The 21,226-nt window shown below is 42.9% G+C and overlaps 1 protein-coding gene across 1 annotated transcript in view; it reads right to left on the reverse strand.

Moving 5' to 3' along the window:
- The window catches only part of NRG1 (neuregulin 1), an 875,148-nt gene that overhangs the window by 485,446 nt on the left and 368,476 nt on the right, over positions 1–21,226 (reverse strand). The gene's annotated exons all lie outside the window — the stretch shown is intronic.

Raw genomic sequence — 21,226 nt, forward strand, 5'->3', positions numbered from 1 at the left:
CGTCAGATCTCCTCCAGGCATTAAGGTCTATACCTTGGCAGGAGGATTTCCGACTAGTGTCCTTAGACGTGGAAAGCCTGTACACGCGCATCCCCCAGGATGAAGGCATTAGGTAGTCACGGACATTTTGTCCGAGATGGGCAAAAGTGAGAAGTTTTCCAGGTTTATCCATGATGCACTGGAATTCATTCTTAAACATAATGCCTTCAGATTTGGGGATGCGTGGTACAGGCAAAAGTTCGGGACCGCCATGGGGACGCCCGTATCATGTACATTTGCAAACCTATATTTAGCCAGATTTGAAGACAGATATGTGTACACACTCTCAAATCCCTTTGTCCGGTATATCCACACCTATCTGAGGTACATCGACAATGTTCTCATTGTATGGACAGGGACAGAACCGGAGTTTACGAAATTTTCACAGTATTTCAACCAGGTGAACGACATGAATATATTGCTCACGCACAAGTTTGGGGGTGACAGTCTGGAGTTTCAAGACGTAGAGATCTCAGGAAAAGGCTGTATGCGATTGATTGATCATGTAGGTGACAGCTCGACTCTTAGTTTTGCCGGCATAGAAATATTGCAAAGTTTACCACAGGGGGGCGATAGACACAAGGAACTCCTCAGACGAGAGAGTAGATGGATATTACGCTCAGACGCAATGGGACCCCTGGGGTTAAATGATAAAATAGATATGGGTATATTCCTGTAGAGACCCGATTTCTCCGGGGTACATGCTGTATGTGGAACCTCATTATAATGGTACTGTTTTTAATTGTTGTATTGTTATCTGTCTTTTAGTTGTGACGCGGTTTACTCTGACGCACAGGGGCAGGCGCCGGCCAGGTGCAGTACCTGTTGGGCGCAGGTAATTCCGCGTCACAGGCTGTCTGTCTTAAAAGACCAGGTGAATTGAGCACTTGATTAAGGGCCAGAGGAAGCACTTAGGTACGAAATGGCCGTCGCCCATTCAGCTGGTCACACTGCTGTACATGTTGTCCGCTACCCACTGCCAATAAAAAGAAGATCGTATTAGCGCAAAAGGGTGAGTGCCATCCGTCTTTTCTACAGTTGCCAATGAAATTTTCTGAATGTAACTTGATTGTTACACGTGGGACAGAGCACCGCCAGCCAGCGCTTTCGATTTAATAGCAGACTCACCTGATTTCACCCTCATTGACGTGTCTTTGCCACAGTAACAGGGGCGCTATTCATTCTATTGCAGTACCACTCCGCCTCTCTTCTCCTCAGTACATGTGCTTAGACAACTCTTTGGACCTTGTATCTAAAAAGTATTTAACAGCTGCCAGACCTTTGTTATGAGGTATTGATGTGTATAAGGCCTCTACGGCAATGGAGGCTAGCCATGCGTTTGATTCTATAATAATTCCCTATAGGCGTTGAAGAAGGTCAGTCGTATCCCTCAGATATGACGGTAGGGCTGTAATGAAGGAGCTAAGGATCTGATCAATATACGTCTCTGTGTTCTGTGTGAGTGAATCAATCCCAGACACTATCGGGCGCCCTTTGAGGGGACATAGACCTTTGTGTATTTTCGGGGGTGCATAAAAGGTAGCTACCTTTTGTCATACATCACATGACCAAGCTCCTGACGTCATCAGCCGGCAGCTATATCAAAGCGCCCGACATGACTGACCGACGCTCTGTAATATTGCAGACGCCAGGAGGTCATAGGACACCGCACGCTGACAGAAACACTTTAAAGGCAAACTGACCAGGAAACAATATCATTGAAAATGTATTATAGACCAAAGCCTCTGCCCCTGCATTAGAGATTTTACTTAGCTGGGATGACTCTTTGGTAAAGAAGAGACAATACATCTTAACCTATTGTTCTGATTCTGATATAGACAGCAGTGTCACTGGTTCAGAGTTATCATGCATTGACTGGGCCCCGTAGATTTACCATCTAAAAGGTCGGAGGAAACACCACTGAAGTACTATTATGTCCTTCTGATTACTGGACCACGGCAATTAGTCAGTACTATACACGGCAATACAGACACATCTTTCTGCATGTTACAACTCATAAAGCCAACCATAACCAGGTATCCAATTCCTAAAAAACTGTTGTATGCTAATTTATGGCACCTGAAAGCAAAATAGTGTTTTATTTATATTACATCATATTACAGGTGGCTGCTACTACATGAAGATATCGGGTATAACTACCAATTAAATTATCATTTAGATACTAAGGCACTATTTATACCCCTGTCTCTGAATGCAATCTGGTCCCCTGATGAGCCTGAGTACAGTAAGGGTGAAACGCGTCGGGCCAATGGTGTCATCAACTTGGATGACATCAATTGCAGCTATAGTATCATAAAACACACACTTCCTGCTGTGTATGTCTATACAAACAGTGTAATGTGGGAGCAGCATAACCCCAACCACAGAGTTCTGGGTGCACATTACTGGTGGGATGACCACTTTTGATCCAAAAGTGTACAACCAAGAACAGTAAAGGAACAGCATATCAATGATACTTGAAGTGATTTTCTTCAGATCCAATGACAACACAGTCGATGCAAATTATGTCACTATGCGTTAAGTATCAAAAACCATTTATTGAGCATGTGGTAACATAGGAAGCCGTTATGGAGACAGGTTCAATGTGGATGGCAGAAGACCTTGTTAGTTCCTGGGACCATGGAGACAGTGGTGGAGCATGATGAAGCTTTGAGTCATAATTTGCATCAGCAGTGTTTTCATTGGATTTTAATAAAATCTCAAACATCATTGGTGTGCTATTGCTTTACTTTTCTTGGTTATGCAGATAATGTAGGAAGGATGTATGTGTGTCCAAAGCTTTTACACAATAAGTAATAACAAAAGTTAAAAAAAATCTCTTCAATTTACCTACATTTGAGTAATAAATATCAAAATCGAATTAATCATGATCATTGACTCGAATATTCTATTTATGAGTTATGGTGTTAAGAGTAGTGATGGCCTTGCGGTTCGCCCGGCGGTCGGTATGCGGTAAACTTTGCTTGTTTGCGTTCGCCGAACATGCGAACATATGGAGAAATTTGCGCCTGCCATATTCTTTTACATTGTGAAGAACTTTGACCCATGACACATCCATCAGGTGGTACAGGACAGCCAATTGAGACGTTTTTAGCACATGGATATACCCCCTACCTTATAAAAAACCTGATCTGGCCGTCATTTTACATTCAGTCTTTTGTCAGTGTAGGGAAAGGTTGCTGTGTGGAGCAGGGACAGACTGTTAGGGACAAAAACGCTAACAAATAGGTCCACAAAAGTCAGTTTAAGGACTGGTATAGGTGTACTACTGATAGGTGTGCAGTACAGAGGGGTGTAATACACTTATAATATACTTTCTAACATAGAAAGCATATTATAGTGGATTTGTATTGTGCAGCAGTGGTGAGCGGTTCTGCTGCGATACTGCAACTACACACAGTGACAAACGTAATTAGAAAAAATAATTATAACTGGTGTGATATACCAGTCTCCCCCCAAAAAAAACGGATAGAAGCGGGGTGTTATATACCAATAATATACTTTCTATATAGTGCATTTGGGTACAGCATTTGTTTGCGGTTTTGCTGTGTTCCCTCTGCTACACACAGTGACAAACGCTATTGGAAAAAATAATTATACGGTAACTGGTGTGACCCCCCCAAAACAAGTGATTGAAGCGGGGTGTTATATACCAATATACTTTCTTTATAGTGCATTTGGATACTGTATAGTGCATTTGCGCATGCACGTACGCAAAAATTATATTGCCGATATTTTGCATTAAAAAAAATAATGAATAGAGATTGCAAATTCAAATAATACATCTGGTATGTCAATGTCCATGTTGTGGGACTATTTGTGCACTTCGTCCATCACTAGTTAAGAGTATTACTTGTCAGGTTGAGGCAACGGTGATACCCTGAATTACATGTTATGAGAGTTTAATTCATTGACCCCCAGCTTCATAACTACTTTGTATGTTCCTTCATAAATACTTGTATGTTCCTTCATAACTACTTTGTATGTTCCTTCATAACTACTTGTATGTTCCTTCATAACTACTTTGTATGTTCCTTCATAACTACTTGTATGTTCCTTCATAACTACTTTGTATGTTCCTTCATAACTACTTGTATGTTTTCAATCATGCAACACCCAGAAAAAAAAAAACTGCTTAAATACTTTAATATATATTGTGGACATTAAGGGCTAGTCAATATTATAATATTAATGGATATATATTTAGAAAACTCAATAATTGGTACACATCTTGAATAGAAGACTGTGCATGTTTTCCTACTACTTAAAGCATGTTATATGAACTTAGAGTCCACTCGCTAGGTAAGCCTCACAACAATAGTGTTCACTGTCGATATGATGTAGTAATCCAGCTTGAATCTACCTAATTAACATTTGTACTGACTGTATAAGAGCCTGAAAGCTGTATCACTATAGGTAGACCTTCTTATTTGGAGACTTGAAATATCTTCTGTTTTGACTTCAGTTTATTCTCCATCATTTATTTCCTCTTGCTTGCAGCTCACAGGACCTTAGTTGTCTTTTTGACCACATTTATGACATTTAATTCAGCTTTCGCAACTCTGGGCCATCTTTTTTGACATGACTGATAACCTTTTGTCTAAAAGCCTGAACCAATTTCCAATCTACTCTTTTCTCTCTCTCTTTGTGAGTGTTATAAGACAATCAGTTCAAAATCGAAAGGGTTATTGAGGTAGAATTAAGAATAAAATTGGAACATAATGACCATCGGCCTCTAGTGAACTTTTTATGAGGTGATTTGACCCAACAACAAACCAAAGGACCCATTTGTCTGGTAATAGGGACAATCATTCTTCTTACACCAATATTAAAATGATTTTGTATGGCTTCAGTTTCATCTTATGCCTAAACTTAGCTTCACATTTTCTTGAATACTGATAGTTGATACTGTAATGTAGGCAATAGTAATAATAAAACACAATACACTAATTGTCTCCTGTGTCTTCACAGTTTTTTGTTTGCCATAATAAAAATAGAAAACCCACCCAACTTCTACCTGCATGAGATAAATGTGCTAGGTGTCTTAATCATTAGAGAGTTCCTGTCTTATAGCTCTGCTTTGTGTTTCCTTGTGACAGTATTCATATACCCTGTATATAAGTGTATATTGAGCTCAAAGTGCTGACCAATGAGCCATAAAATGTATTCTCCTGTCATCTATCATCTTTATTCCCCGTGTCACATTGTATAGGTTCTATGTTACGCATAGGGCAAATTGCTATGCTGGTATTATCCATAGTCTACAAAGCATTTAAGATCACTTGTGTGGTTCCTTAAATTTGTCAATGTAAAGTTTTGCTCTGAAAGCAACATAAAATAAAGTGATAACCTGTGCCTTACAATGTGTCATGGATGGCGCGGGAAGCCCATTACCAGTTCAGCTGTAAGATAAAAGAATAAGATATAAGGAGTATATGTTGGCACTAGCCAGAAGTACTGCATCTAATACATTTTAAGGTGTTTTAAGGTGATACTAGTGGGTGATCTACTTTCACATGGAAGATAAAAAAGCTATTATTACTATTTTATGTTCTTTGAAGGATCAGCTACATGCATATAACATGATAATACAGGTTATCAATATTATACACCTTTTTTCGGGACCTCATGTTTATTTTTGGTGGCTCCACATGCTGTTAAACAAGGTCCCTAGCTAAAACAGTTTATTTGTGGTTCTAAGATATTGGATGATTTTATTCGTATTAGGCCTCATGCACACGACCGTTTTTTTTTTAAGGTCCGCAAAAACGGGTCCCGTAGTTCCGTGATACGTGTCCGTTTTTTCTTCCGTGGGTCTTCCTTGATTTTTGGAGGATCCACGGACATGAATGAAAGAAAAAAAAAATTGTTTCGCTGTCTGCCTGGCCGTGCGGACCCAAACGGATCCATCCTGACTTACAATGCATGTCAATGGGGACGGATCCGTTTGACGTTGACACAATATGGTGCAACTGCAAACGGATCCGTCACCCATTGACTTTCAATGTAAAGTCAGGAGTCCCTATTATACCATTGGATCGGAGTTTTCTCCAATCCGATGCTATATTTTAACTTGAAGCGTCCCCATCACAATGGGAACGCCTCTATGTTAGAATATACCATCGGATTTGAGTTAGATCGTGAATCTCAGATCCGACAGTATATTCTAACATAGAGGCGTTCCCATAGTGATAGGGACGCTTCAAGTTAGAATATCCTACGAACTGTGCACATGTCTGCCCCCTGCTGCCTGGCAGCACCCGATCTCTTACAGGGGGCTGTGATCCGCACAATTAACCCCTCAGGTGCGGCACCTGAGGGGTTAATTTTGCATATCATAGCCCCCTGTAAGAGATCAGGGGCTGCCAGGCAGCAGGGGGCAGACCCCCTCCCTCCTCTGTATTACATTCATTGGTGGCCAGTGCGGGCCCCCCCTGCCCCCCTCCCTCCCTCTACTGTATTAATTTCATTGGTGGCCAGTGCGGCCCCCTCTGGCCCCCCCTCCCCTGTATTAATTTCATTGGTGGCCAGTGCGGCCTCCCCTCTCCCCCCCATCATTGGTGGCAGCGGAGAGTTCCAATCGGAGTCCCAGTTTAATCGCTGGGGCTCCGATCAGTAACCATGGCAACCAGGACGCTACTGCAGTCCTGGTTGCCATGGTTACTTAGCAATATTAGAAGCATTATACTTACCTGCTGCGATGTCTGTGACCGGCCGGGAGCTCCTTCTACTGGTAAGTGACAGGTCTGTGCGGCGCATTGCTTAAAGCACAGACCTTTCACTTACCAGTAGGAGGAGCTCCGGGCCAGTCACAGACATCGCAGCAAGTAAGTATAATGCTTCTAATATTGCTAAGTAACCATGGCAACCAGGACTGCAGTCGCGTCCTGGTTGCCATGGTTACCGATCGGAGCCCCAGCGATTAAACTGGGACTCTGATCGGTACTGATGGGGGGTGAAGAGGGGACGCCGCACTGGCCACCAATGAAATTAATACAGTAGAGGGAGGGAGGGGGGGCAGCAGGGGTCCGCACTGGCCACCAATGAAATTAATACAGTAGAGGGAGGGAAGGGGGGCAGGGGGGGCCGCACTGGCCACCAATGAAATTAATACAGTAGAGGGAGGGAGGGGGGGGCGCACTGGCCACCAATGAAATTAATACAGTAGAGGGAGGGAGGGTGTGCAGGGGGGTCCGCACTGGCCACCAATGAAATTAATACAGTAGAGGGAGGGGGGTTGCACTGGCCACCAATGAAATTAAAACTGGGGAGGGAGGGGGGGCTGCCCCCTGCTGTCTGCCAGCACCTGATCTCTTACAGGGGGCTATGATACGCACAATTAACCTCTCAGGTGCAGCACAGCCCCCTGTAAGAGATTAGGTGCTGCCAGGCAGCAGAGAGCAGTCATGTACACAGTTCGTAGTATATTCTAACTTGAAGCGTCCCCATCACCATGGGAATGCCTCTGTGTTAGAATATACTGTCGGATCTGAGCTTTCACGAAGTGAAACCTTAGATCTGAAAAAGCTTTTATGCAGACGGATCTTCGGATCGGTCTGTATGAAAGTAGCCTACGGCCACGGATCACTGACGCGGAAGCCAATCTTGTGCGCATCCGTGTTTTTTCACGGGCCCATTGACTTGAATGGGTCCGTGAACCATTGTCCGTCAAAAAAATAGGACAGGTCCTATTTTTTTGACAGACAGGAAACATGGATCACGACCGCTGATGAACAACGGTGCATTTTCCGAGTTTTCAACGGACCCATTGAAAGTCAATGGGTCCGCAAAAAATCACGGAACAACGGCCACAGATGCACACAACGGTCGTGTGCATGAGGCCTAAGGTATATCAAACATAATAAATAATGGGTAATAGCTTTAGATACAATAATATCTAAGCCTGTTTAGAGGTTCAAAGATTCCCTCTCTACTATTAGAAATGTTTAGTGTATATTTTTTTAAATGGCAAAATATGTTAGCATGTCTTAAAGGGGAAATATGACTGATATAAAAAAAAAAAGGACATAGTATATTACATGAAAATGTCTTCGTAACCAAACTAGAACCAGCCCTGCACATGCATCCAGAGACCTCCCCATTTATTTCTCCAATTGCTCAGCTAGGTTTCTTTCATGCTGGTGGCTCAGGGGGCATGTTCTAATTTAGTGGGGATGTCCTTTCTGCTGCAGCTCTCTCCCTATAACTGTCTCAGCTTCTAACAGTAAATAGGGCTGATGGTAGATGAAGGATGGAATAGGTTTTCTGACCAATCATTGGTTAGATGGCCTATTACACACACAGATCTTTTGTTATACACACCAACTATTGGTCTGATTGGACAGTTGGTGTAATACAGTCCTAAGGAAAATAACAAACAGCAAACGGCGCAGTACAGATAGATTTTATTGCATAACTATACTGAAATTTTAATTACATGCAGTTGCAAAAGTTTTCAGATCCAGGTGCTTGTTTGAAAAATGTAGAGTATTTTTAATGAGACAACCCCTTTAACTTTCTTTTTTATACTATTTTATAGTTTTTTTTTCATTGTCTGCCTGTTCCAATAAACAAAGCCTAGTAACCTTATAGATTATTAAAGGTTGTGTGAAAGACAGAACGACAGATGATGTCCAGTAGGTGCAATGATAGCAACAATAAAGTGGATGTGTACATGCTTGTAGAGATAGAGGAAGACCGTCAGGGTCACCTTCTCTGGTGGGTCTAATGTACTTTACTCCAGTACTGACCTTGACTGAACGTGCGCCAATGTAGTAATATGTAAATGTGCTGCCTAATACCTTTCAGCGATCTTCCTGAAAATGAACAGTTATGTTAGATCTGTGGGAATGTCTTAATTTGTCACGGCGTGCTAACATGCGTGGAGAAATAGATTAATGGCTTAAAGTCAGCCACTCTAATATCTAATCTATATCCTGGATTTACAGAAGCTTCCTGGGATGGTTATCTTAAACCCAGAACTGTAATGTGTGCCATATACTGCAGTACAGGCAGTTCTTTGTTATTTCTTCTGGTAAATGTACCTGTAAATTGAGCCAGGAGCATGGACTCAAATCTTTTTGTACCAGTTTGGTACTCAGTATTTCAAAGGTTAAAAAAACATTCGTCATAACACTAACGTGAACTAATGACACTAAGTTTAAGATGCAGGCAATTGGTACAAGCAAACATGACAACTTATTTGTTCGCTGTCAGACATGTATGGGCATTTTAAAACCATTTGTTTTACTGGTATGTAGAACTGAAAGTTCCAGAGACAAGTCCAAACGTAGGAGTGACTTCCTCCTCCTAATCTTTATGTGCATTATCATATCATGTTAAGTAGAATGGGCTGCCTGGCAAAATACTTCTCTTTTCAAGTTCATTCTGCCCTTATGCAAATAGATATTTACAAGTGCATGCCATCATGCAAAAAGTGCTTTGATCGCTGAAAAGACATCTACATCCTTCTTGTCCTCCGAAACTGTTTTATTCAACATATTAATGGGGTCATTTATCAAACTGGTGTAAAGTAGAACTGGCTTAGTTGCCCATAGCAACCAATCAGATTCCACCTTTCATTTTTCACAGCTCCTTTCGAAAATGAAAGGTGGAATCTGATTGGTTGCTATAGGCAACTAAGCCAGTTCTACTTTACAGCAGTTTGAAAAATGACCCCATAAGTGTGTTAACTACTTGCATTTACAGTAGATAAATACAGATGTAGCTAGTGTTATCTTGACCCCAGCAAGGGGTGCCAGGACCGTCAACTCAACACTGTTTCTTCTTTTAGGATAATGTAATTTTGATGAGTTGACATGTTAAGCCAGTCAAGAAAACGCTGGCTACATCTGTAGATAGATAGATAGATACCCATAGATAGATATAGAAAGCAAAAAGCAGAACACTAGTATAGGTTGGGAGCAATCCCTCCAGTGATTGGGGACCAAGATAAAAAAAGGAAAAAGCGGTAGCACTCCAAAAATACATGAAAAAAGTGGATGTCTTTTTTTACCCATGCTGATACATGGGTGAATACAGACATCCACTTGTTTCACATATTTTTGGCGTGCTGCCTCTTCTTCCATTTTTAGATAGATAGATTAGACTAGACAGACAGATAGATTCATCAGAAAGATAGATAGATAAAGACATAGAGATAGATAAGATAGATAGATAGAATTTGTGCACTTTTATAGTGCTGACATATTCCGCAGCACTTTACAGACATTAGCATCAAGCTGTCCCCAATGTGGCTCATAATCTAAGTTACCTATCAGCATGTCTTTGGAGAATAGATAGATACATAGATAGACTGACAAGATTCCACGGCACATCCAAGAAAAGTGTACGTTTATTTCACCAGAAAAAACAGCACATTTTGTATAGATAGATACAGACATAGAGTATGTCTGAAACACTTGGAAAAAGAAAAATCACAGGATACCTTGCAATTCGGTACAAGACTTCTTGACTAGTGTTGATCGAGCACCAAAGTGCTCGTGTGCTCGAGTAAAATACTTTGGGATGCTTGGGTGCTCTACCGAGCACCCAAGCACAATGGAAGCCAATGGGAGAACCCGAGCATTAAACCAGGCACCGCCTGCTCTGAAGAGGGGAGGGTGTCTGGTTCATAGGAAAAGGTCAGAAAATTATAGAAACACCACCGAAATGGTTCGGAAACAGCATGAGGAGGATGTCTGGGCGCATCCTGGACTCCCAGGTCGCTGCTGGGAATGATGTTGTCCGAGTAGTACGCCACTTTTACAGACTGACAATAATACGCACAAAACCGAAGATAACATCGATTTCAGAGGACAAATTGTTAGGAAACATTCTTTCCTGTATATTTACTTGTATATAAAGTGCAAGTGCTGCCAAAAATTACAAGGAAGAGGTACTCCGATACAACCTGTATATCACATAAAGGAGAGCTTCATTCACATTGTGGTACAATTGTTCAGGTAGTGGGACTCCTACACTCATAAAGCCTATGCACTAAGTGAAAGGGCTGCCAAAAATTACACCGAATCGGCACTTCAATACACCCTTTATTACACATAAAGGAGGGCATCATACACACTCTTGAAAAATTATGATTAATGGCCTGCTGGTGACCCTCAAAAACATTAGGAGCAAGGGTCTGCTGGTGACCCTCTAAAACATTAGGGGCGAAGGGCTGCTGCTGATCTGACCATCTAAAAGATTAGGGTTCAGGATCTGCTGCTGAGCTGACCATCTAAAACATTAGGGGTGAGGGCCTGCTGCCGAGCTGACCATCTAAAAAAAATTGTGGGCGAGGGCCTGCTGCCTAACTGACCATCTAAAAAATGTTGTGGGTGAAGGTCTTCTGCCAAGCTGGCCATCAAAAAAAAATTGTGGGCGAGGGCCTACTGCTGACCTGACCATCTAAAAAATGTTGTGAGCGAGGGTCTGCTGTTGAGCTGACCATCTAAAAATTTTGGGGTGAGGGTCTGCTGCTGAGCTGACTCTGTAAAACATTATGGTTGAGGGCCTTCTGGTGACCCTCAAAAACATTATGGGTGAGGAACCGCTGCTAAGCCGACCCTCTAAAACATTAGAAGTGAGGGCAGCCTAATAAGAATATTGATATGATGGAAGAGGCGGAGTAGGAGGGGGATGAGAAAAGGGAGAATGAACCAAATACCCTTTTTAGTGGTGGAAGGGGTGCATGGGAATACAGTGTATTCAATGCACCATAAAAGCCACATTTAGAGTGCCTCTAAGTTCAGCTGCTTTCCTAAAGAAGTCAGGGGCAATCCAGGCCTTGTTCCTTTTTATAAGAGTCAACCAGTCAGCATTTTCAGTTGACAGGCGGATGCGCTTATCAGTTATTATGCCCCCAGCAGCACTAAATACACGCTCTGACAAAATGCTGGCGGCAGGGCAGGCCAGCACCTCCAAGGCGTAGAGCGCCAGTTCATGTCATGTGTCCAGCTTGGACATCCAATAATTGTAAGGATCATTGAAGACGCTGACACAGTCTGCTACGTACTCCACCATCTTCCAACATTTTTCCCTCCTTGTGACACTAGGCCGTGCATCAGGTTGAGGATGCTGGCAGGGCGTCATAAAACTGCCCCAGGCCTTGGAGTGTGTTGCCCTGGCTCTGTTGGAACTGCTTTGTGCTCCCCTCGTCTGCCCTCCTCGGTTGGCCAAGGAACTACGTACTTTGCAATTTTTCCACAAGGACCTTCTGGTATTGCACCATTTTGCTCCACCACAGAAATCAGAGATAAGAAGTTCTCTTTGTAGCGGGGGTCGTGAAGGGTGAACAACCAGTAATGCGTACAATGTGAGGGTCACGGGAAAGGCAGCCTAACATAAAGTCAGCTATGTGTGCCAGAGTCCCAACAGACAAGACTTCGCTGTCCTCATCAGGAGAATGACTCTCAATCTCCTCATCCTCTTCCTCCTCTTCTACCCATCCACGCTGAACAGATCGAATAAAAGTTCAATAGGTACTACTCTCTGTAGCGGAGGCAACCGTCTCCTGCTCCTCCTTCTCCTTTTTATTATCCAATTTGCGCTGAGAAGACGAACTGAGGATGGTCTGGCTATCACCCTGTGTACTGTTTTCACCATTTCTACCTCTTCCACATGCAAAGCGTCCATCTTAATTGTGAGCAGCAAGCGTTTGAGTAGACACAGAAGTAGGATGGTTACGCTGATAATAGCATTATCGCCGCTCACCATCTGTGTTGATTCCTCCAAGTGGCGTAAAAACTCACAAAGGTCAGATATCAATGCCCACTCGTCGCTTGTGAAGAGCGGAAGCTGACTGGAAAGGCGAGAACCATGTTGCAGCTGGTATTCCACAACTGCCCTCTGCTGCTCACAAAGCCTGGCCAACATGTGGAACGTGGAGCTCCAGCACTTGCTCACGTCGCACAACAGTCGGTGAACTGACAATTGCACGCTCTGCAGCATTGCCAGACCGGCGGAAGCTGTCGATGACTTGCGAAAATCGTCACAGACGTGCACCAGTAGCTCAGGCAAATTGGGGTAGGTTTTGAGAAACCACGGAACCACTAGGTTGAACATGTAAGCTAGGCATGGTATGTGTGTGAGCTTGCCGAGCTCCAAACCCGCCACCAAGTGACAACCATTATCAGACACAACCATGCCTGGTTATAGATTGAGTGGTGAGAGCCACAGCTCAGTCTGGTCCCTTATACCCTGCCACAGCTCTGTGGTGTGCTGTTTGTCACCTAAGCAGATCAGTTTAAGCACGGCCAGTTGCCACTTCCCCACTGCAGTGCTACACTGCTTCCAGCTACTGACTGATGGCTGACTGGTGCTGCAAGATGAGAATTCAGAGGTCGAAGTGGAGGAGGAGGCAGAGGAGGAGAAGGGGGGTTGCAGCCACTAACGTAGGTGCTGGTGGAAACTCTGATGGAAGTAGGGCCCGCAATCCTTGGTGTCGGTAGCACCTGTGCCATCCCAGGGTACGACTCACTCCTTGTCCCCACAACGTTCACCCAGTGTGCCGTCAGGGAAATGTAGCATCTCTGGCCAAAAGCACTTGTCCATGTGTCAGTCATTAAGTGGACCTTCTAACTGCGTTGGTCGGGGCACGGGTGATGTTACGGGACACATGCTAGTGTAAGGCTGGAACTGCACACCATTCAAAATATTGGCGGCTGATGACAGAGTACCGCGGGACAGGCTGCAGTAAGCCTCAGCGTCCACAAGCATAAATGGCAACATTTCCAGGGCCAGCAATTTGGAAAGGTGCGCATTTAGTGCTATGGTCTGTGGGTGGGTGCCTGTTTATTTGCGCTTTCATTCAAAGGCCTGGGTATAGACATCTGTACACTGCACTGGGACACAGAAGTGGATGTGCTAGCTGATGGTGCTTGCAAAGGTCCAGGTGCATGGCGGGAGGCATCCGGGCCTGCGTCTTGGACAGGGAATTGGCCAGCACATAACACAGGGGAAGAGGAGGCAGTCGTGTGACCCACAGACACTGGTTGTGGATCCAGGCATTCGCCCCAACTATTAGGGCGCTTTGATACCATGTGGCGGAACATGCTGGTGGTGGTGAGGTTGCTAGTGTTCACGCCCCTGCTCATTTTGGTACGGCACAGGTTGAAAATGACAATTCTTTTATCGTTCGCACTTTCCTCAAAAATGCACCAGACTGTGGAACACCTACCCCTTGGGAAGGGAGATTACCACAAGGAGGTGCTCCAGGGAACAATTTCAGGCCTGTTTGGTGTGGCCTGCCTTCTCCCTTTTGCCACCCCACTGCCTATTCCAGCCTGTTGCAGTGCTGCATATCCCTCCCTCCTCTGTACTGCTGTCCTCACTCTGCTTCCCACCTTCCCAGGTTGGGTAGGTGACTTCATCATCCAGCACCTCCTCTTCCACTTCCTTACTCTGGTCATCCTCCTGACTTGTTCACCTAACAACAACCTCAGTTATTTACAACTGTGTCTCATCCTCATCATGAACCTCTTGAGGCACTAATTGCGGTTGACTTATTGGCAACTGTGTTTCATCATCACCATCATCCACCTCGTGACACACTAATTGCTTTCCTCACCATCATCTTCTTGTGACTGTGGATACTCAAGAGTTTGGGAATCAGGGCACAATTTCTCATCATGTCCCTCTTCAAGCGGGCTTGTCGAGAGGCCCAAATCAAGAATTGGCGATGAAAAGAGTTCCTCGGAATATCCAAGTGTGGGATCACTTGTTTGCAGAGACTCTCCATGGTGGGAGGAAGGAGTATCAGGGTGAGGATTCTGTTGACCAGACTTTTTGCTACTGAGACTGGACTTTGTGAAAGACAGGGTGGTGCTTAACCGACTGGAAGCATTATCTGCTGCAATCCAACCAACCACCTGATCTTCTTGTGCTCTGGCAGCAGGCATAGTTTCACCATGCCCGGGGCCACGGCCTCTTCATGCACCATCAGCAGCACGGCCACTTCCCAGTCCCTTACTGCTCGCCTTGTAAATTTTAAATGGGATATAAGCTTGAAAGTATGTCACATGTACAGTAGCGCAGGTTTTGTAAGTGTATGCGCAAATAAAGTACACAAAATGTCAGATATTTTTAGGATGCGCACACGTTAAACAATGTCGCTGTCACTGCCGCCTAATAAAAAATTACACTTAATGAATATCACTGATATTTAGTATGCACAAACGTTATACAGGAGGTATAGTGCAAAGAATGTCGCTGTCACCTCCTCCTAATAAAAAATTACACTGAATGAATGTCACTGATATTTAGGATGCACAAACGTTATACAGGATGTATAGCGCAATTAATGTCTCTGTCACCACCGGCTAATAAAAAATTACACTGAATGAATGTCACTCATATTTAGGATACGCACACATTTCACAGGAGATGTAGCGCAGATAATGTCGCTGCTGCTGGCAAAAAATTACACTGAATGTCACTGATATTTCAAATGCGCTAACGTTATACTGGAGATGTAGCGCAGGTAATGTCGCTGCCACCAGCAGCAAAAAAATTAGACTGAATGTCACTGATATTTCGGATACGCAAACATTACACAGGAGATGTAGCACAGGTAATGTAACTGTCCGCAGCGGACACCGTCTAAGGATAAAGTACACTGGATGTCACAAATATTTTTAGGCTGCGCACACGTTAGACAGGAGATGTAGAGTAGATAATGTGGCTATCTGCAGCAGCCAAACAATTGCAAGCTATTTAGCGCAGGTTGCGCTAAAAATATATATTGCTGCCAGATACAACTATAGTCCTTAAAAGGACTTTTGGGTCTCTAACAAGTTTTAGCAATTTAGTGCAGGTTGCGCTAAAAATATATATTGCTGCCACACACAATAGTCCTTAAAAGGACAAATCCCTTCTGCTCTCCATCTCTCCCTGACTAATACTGCGTTCCGACCAGCCAACATGGCTACGGCATTACAGTGAATGGCAGTACTTACCTGTCCGTTTATTGGCTGCGTAGCAGCCAACAAACGTGCGGGGAGGAGACTAGAGCATCGCGCTCAAGCACATGCGATATAGGCCTGAACATTCTTGCCCAACACTATTCCTAACCTCAAGTCATCAAATGTCTAGTTAAAACCTCTGAGACCCAGGAACCACCTCAGTCATAACACTGGAGGTTTTTATGGATGGATAACTAAAGGCATAAATCTATCTCACCCTGTCCTTTACTGTTTATAGTCTGGTGACAGGGAGCCACCAAACCTCTACAATTCTATCTTCTATGTCTTGGTCTAGAACAGGGTTGCCATTTTGCAGGCAAGACAGTAGTTAAAGTATAATAACATTGGTATTTATTGATAAAAAAAAAACTAAAAAACACTAAGATGTTTCAAAGTCAGCCCCTTTGCACTGCTGGTCAGTGGGTCTTTGGGTGAAATGCAGGATGTTGCCCAATTACTGTAACTTATGTATTGCTTAGAATCTGGGTAGAAAATTATTGCAATCCTAGTAAAGACATACTGCGGACAGATGTTGCTTGGGCTAAGCCTACTTAATGGTATCCAGATATCATAAGGTTGTGTATCTAAGATGTACAATGAATGTATAACATATGACATTCTTGAACTACAAGTCATATTGTTCCATTTATGGTATTATGTCTGCATCCATAATGGTAAACATTTCATCAATGATACCAGATAATTTGTGAGGCTCTGCAAGCCGAGGTTAAATGCATCACAGTAAGACATATGGGAACAGATCCAGGATGAGAGGTCTTATGCCGGCAGTCCATGCCCACTGGTGTCCCACTGCTCCTGTAGAGAATGGCCGCTGGCTTAATCTCCAGCCTCTTGTTTTCTTTCCGGTGGTCCATGCCCAATGGTATCCTTCTGTGCCTTCCGGGCAGCTGTCGGAGTACAGCCCAGAGGTCTTGCAGGCCTATGCAGCCTGCTTCCTCAGCTGACTTCCTTTCACCTTCCTTGGGAGCACACACATGTCTCTCTTATCTTCTTAAAGGGCCATGCACGCACTTCCCCAGTCTGCTTCAAGCCTATGGCAACCTTCCACCGGGTATATAAGGTGTCCTCCCATATTGTTTATAGATTGCTACTTTCTGTGTGAATATGCATTATATTTGTTGTTGTCACCCATACCCAACCTTTTTATTACCACTTGAATTTGATCCTTTGCTTTCTGACCTGACCTCTGCCTGATTCTCATATCAGCCCTGTTCTAATTGCACTAATCTTTGGCTTCATTATCAGATTGAATGCACTGTGCTTGCCCTGACATCGGCTTGGCCTTCGACTACGGTTTTGCATGATCCCTTGGTGCTGCACAACCATTCACATTTGAGTTTCATGGGTCAGCAGTCTCTTGAACAGAGACTACTCCAAGAGGTAGCAGCCTAGCAGTTCCACTGAAACAGAGTTCATATCCCTGTATGGGGATTAAAGCTTAAAGACCAGGGGGCTACTTAGATATCACACTTTGGAGTAGCCCCAAGATAATACTGCTCAGGTTCACAGCAGATCCACATTTACTTCATATAAGAGGTAGGACGACTTGGTGTCCATGAAGGGAAACAATTAGGTTGCTCTGAAAGTCTACACAGAAGTAGGCTTTTAGAGCACCATTTACAGTCTATTTCTATATTTTCCCACATTTCATTGCACTGTAGTACTCAACGTGGGAGTACTATTTGGGGATACAATCTCGCAGTAGCTAACAAGTCAGATACTGTGATGAGATTACTCTGCATCCAAACATTGCTTTAGCAAATCCAGAAACAATCAAAAGTATAAAGTTTGGGCATTTAGAAGACATAAATGTAAGTACAAACCTGTTTTTGCATTTCAGGATACTTTCGAAATACCTCCGATGACCATGCCTGCTGCTTTGATATAGACTGTAGGATTGACTGCCATCATTTTCTATCAGCACAATTTCCAATGCTCAGAGGTTTTCAGCATTGGAAATCTCTGACACAACCTTCTAAGTGGATAAATATTCAGATCAATAAAGATTGTTTCAGGTTCTGCTAGCAGTGTTCCTCAACTCCAGTCCTCAAGGCCCACCTGTCAGTCATGATTTCAGAATACCCCACTGAATAAATACTTGTGGTAAGTCCTGATGCATTGATACTAGAGATGAGCGAAGTGGAATTCGATTCGAATTTCAGGATAAATTTGATTTGCCTCGAAGCTTAATTTCCTTGTGCTTTTTGTCAGCGAATTGATTTAACCTGAATTAGTGTAAAAAACAAAAAAAATCATACTTACCTCCTCCATTTGGAGCCACCAACCTCCATCTTGATTGAAGATCTCGGCCAAAATCCAGTGCGTGGTGATGTATGGCGTCACCACGCTAGCCGGCATGATGACGTAATCTCGTGCCACGCTATCATGGCTCCCTGTCATTGCACCCACTACTTACAAACAATCTGCTTCGTGACCTAGTTATTTGTCACAAAGCAAATTTTCGTGTAAATAGAATAGAATAGAACTTTTCATAAATTCGCTCATCTCTAATTGATACTAATTAAATCACCTGTTCAATACTAAGGAAATCCTGAAAACATGAACGACAGGTGGACCTTGAGGCCTAGAGTTAAGGAACACTGTGCTAAAGGCAATGTGTCACTTACATGTTTTTAAATTATATTCAAATATTGAAACATTTTTTTTTTATATACTGTATATGTTTATTTTTTGACCTGAAGGTCTTTTTTTAATTATACAGGTCCTTCTAAAAAAATTAGCATATTGTGATAAAGTTACATTATTTTCTGTAATGTACTGATAAACATTAGACTTTCATATATTTTAGATTCATTACACACCAACTGAAGTAGTTCAAGCCTTTTATTGTTTTAATATTGATGATTTTGGCATACAGCTCATGAAAACCCAAATTTCCTATCTAAAAAAATTTGCATATTTCATCTGACCAATAAAAGAAAGGTGTTTTAATACAAAAAAAGTCAACCTTCAAATAATTATGTTCAGTTATGCACTCAATACTTGGTCGGGAATCCTTTTGCAGAAATGACTGCTTCAATGCGCGGCGTGGCATGGAGGCAATCAGCCTGTGGCACTGCTGAGGTGTTATGGAGGCCCAGGATGCTTCGATAGCGGCCTTAAGCTCATCCAGAGTGTTGGGTCTTGCGTCTCTCAACTTTCTCTTCCCAATATCCCACAGATTCTCTATGGGGTTCAGGTCAGGAGAGTTGGCAGGCCAATTGAGCACAGTAATACCATGGTCAGTAAACCATTTACCAGTGGTTTTGGCACTGAGCAGGTGCCAGGTCGTGCTGAAAAATGAAATCTTCATCTCCATAAAGCTTTTCAGCAGATGGAAGCATGTAGTGCTCCAAAATCTCCTGATAGCTAGCTGCATTGACCCTGCCCTTGATAAAACACAGTGGACCAACACCAGCAGCTGACATGGCACCCCAGACCATCACTGACTGTGGATACTTGACACTGGACTTCAGGCATTTTGGAATTTCCCTCTCCCCAGTCTTCCTCCAGACTCTGGCACCTTGATTTCCGAATGACATGCTAAATTTGCTTTCATCCGAAAAAAGTACTTTGGACCACTGAGCAACAGTCCAGTGCTGCTTCTCTGTAGCCCAGGTCAGGCGCTTCTGCCGCTGTTTCTGGTTCAAAAGTGGCTTGACCTGGGGAATGCGGCACCTGTAGCCCATTTCCTGCACACGCCTGTACACGGTGGCTCTGGATGTTTCTACTCCAGACTCAGTCCACTGCTTCCACAGGTCCCCCAAGGTCTGGAATCGGTCCTTCTCCACAATCTTCCTTAGGGTCCGGTCACCTCTTCTCGTTGTGCAGCGTTTTCTGCCACACTTTTTCCTTCCCACAGACTTCCCACTGAGGTGCCTTGATACAGCACTTTGGGAACAGCCTATTCGTTCAGAAATTTCTTTCTGTGTCTTACCCTCTTGCTTGAGGGTGTCAATGATGGCCTTCTGGACAGCAGTCAGGTCGGCAGTCTTACCCATGATTGCGGTTTTGAGTAATGAACCAGGCTGGGAGTTTTTAAAAGCCTCAGGAATCTTTTGCAGGTGTTTAGAGTTAATTAGTTGATTCAGATGATTAGGTTAATAGCTCGTTTAGAGAACCTTTTCATGATATGCTAATTTTTTTAGATAGGAATTTGGGGTTTTCATGAGCTGTATGCCAAAATCATCAATATTAAAACAATAAAAGGCTTGAACTACTTCAGTTGGTGTGTAATGAATCTAAAATATATGAAAGTCTAATGTTTATCAGTACATTACAGAAAATAATGAACTTTATCACAATATGCTAATTTTTTTAGAAGGACCTGTACTTCTGCACATAATTATAGGGACAGCCATCTTGCCTGAGGTGCTGTTAACAGCATTCAGAAATATGCTTTACAGCAAACAGGACACAATACGCTGGAGGTGTTCAATGACTTCCATGGGATAGTTATAGGATTTTTGTTTAACTACAGACAGTGACGTGGAAAATAAAAAAAGCACCACCAAAAATTCTTTAAAAAATAGGTTAAACATAAGAACTTGCTTTAAATAATGGATCATGTTTAGATAACACATTCCCTTTAAACAAAGTTCAGTATGTTAGTCTGAGCTCACAAATTTTTGGTTGAATTCCCCTTTAAGGAAAGTGACCCTGCCGTCATAAATAAATCTTACGGAGATATTCATAAGTGATGTGTATTTATCATGTGGCCTTAAAAGGGACTAGTACAATTAGCTGCAGAATAGTAAAGTTTCATTTATAGAATAAACTAAGATGAAATTTGCCTGTAAATGAATATTATTCATTACTTGTGGTATTTTTATGTCCTAAATCGTTTTTGTGCTTTTATTTCAGAGACAGATTTCCAAGTCACACAGTAAACTAAACACTACTTGTTCCGTGCTTTATGTTTTACGCAAGATGCTCAAGTGTCAATTTTGCAAATACTACAAGATTAACATGTAGAATGTGCTTAGAAAATAGGACAACAGCAGAAATAATTAGGTGTGTAATTTGAATTGGGGTCATTGTGCCCTTTGAAAAGAGGCAGAGAAGATGAGAGACACAATGTTAAGTGAAACTTGACTGGAGTAGTTTTCTCACTTTCCTCCCACACAGTAGTCTAAATTCTTATGTGGTTTCAACACCATGTACCTAGTAGCAGTTATTCAGAG

This window comes from Bufo gargarizans, chromosome 1, assembly GCF_014858855.1.
Source record: "Bufo gargarizans isolate SCDJY-AF-19 chromosome 1, ASM1485885v1, whole genome shotgun sequence".
NCBI classification, from domain to species: domain Eukaryota; kingdom Metazoa; phylum Chordata; class Amphibia; order Anura; family Bufonidae; genus Bufo; species Bufo gargarizans.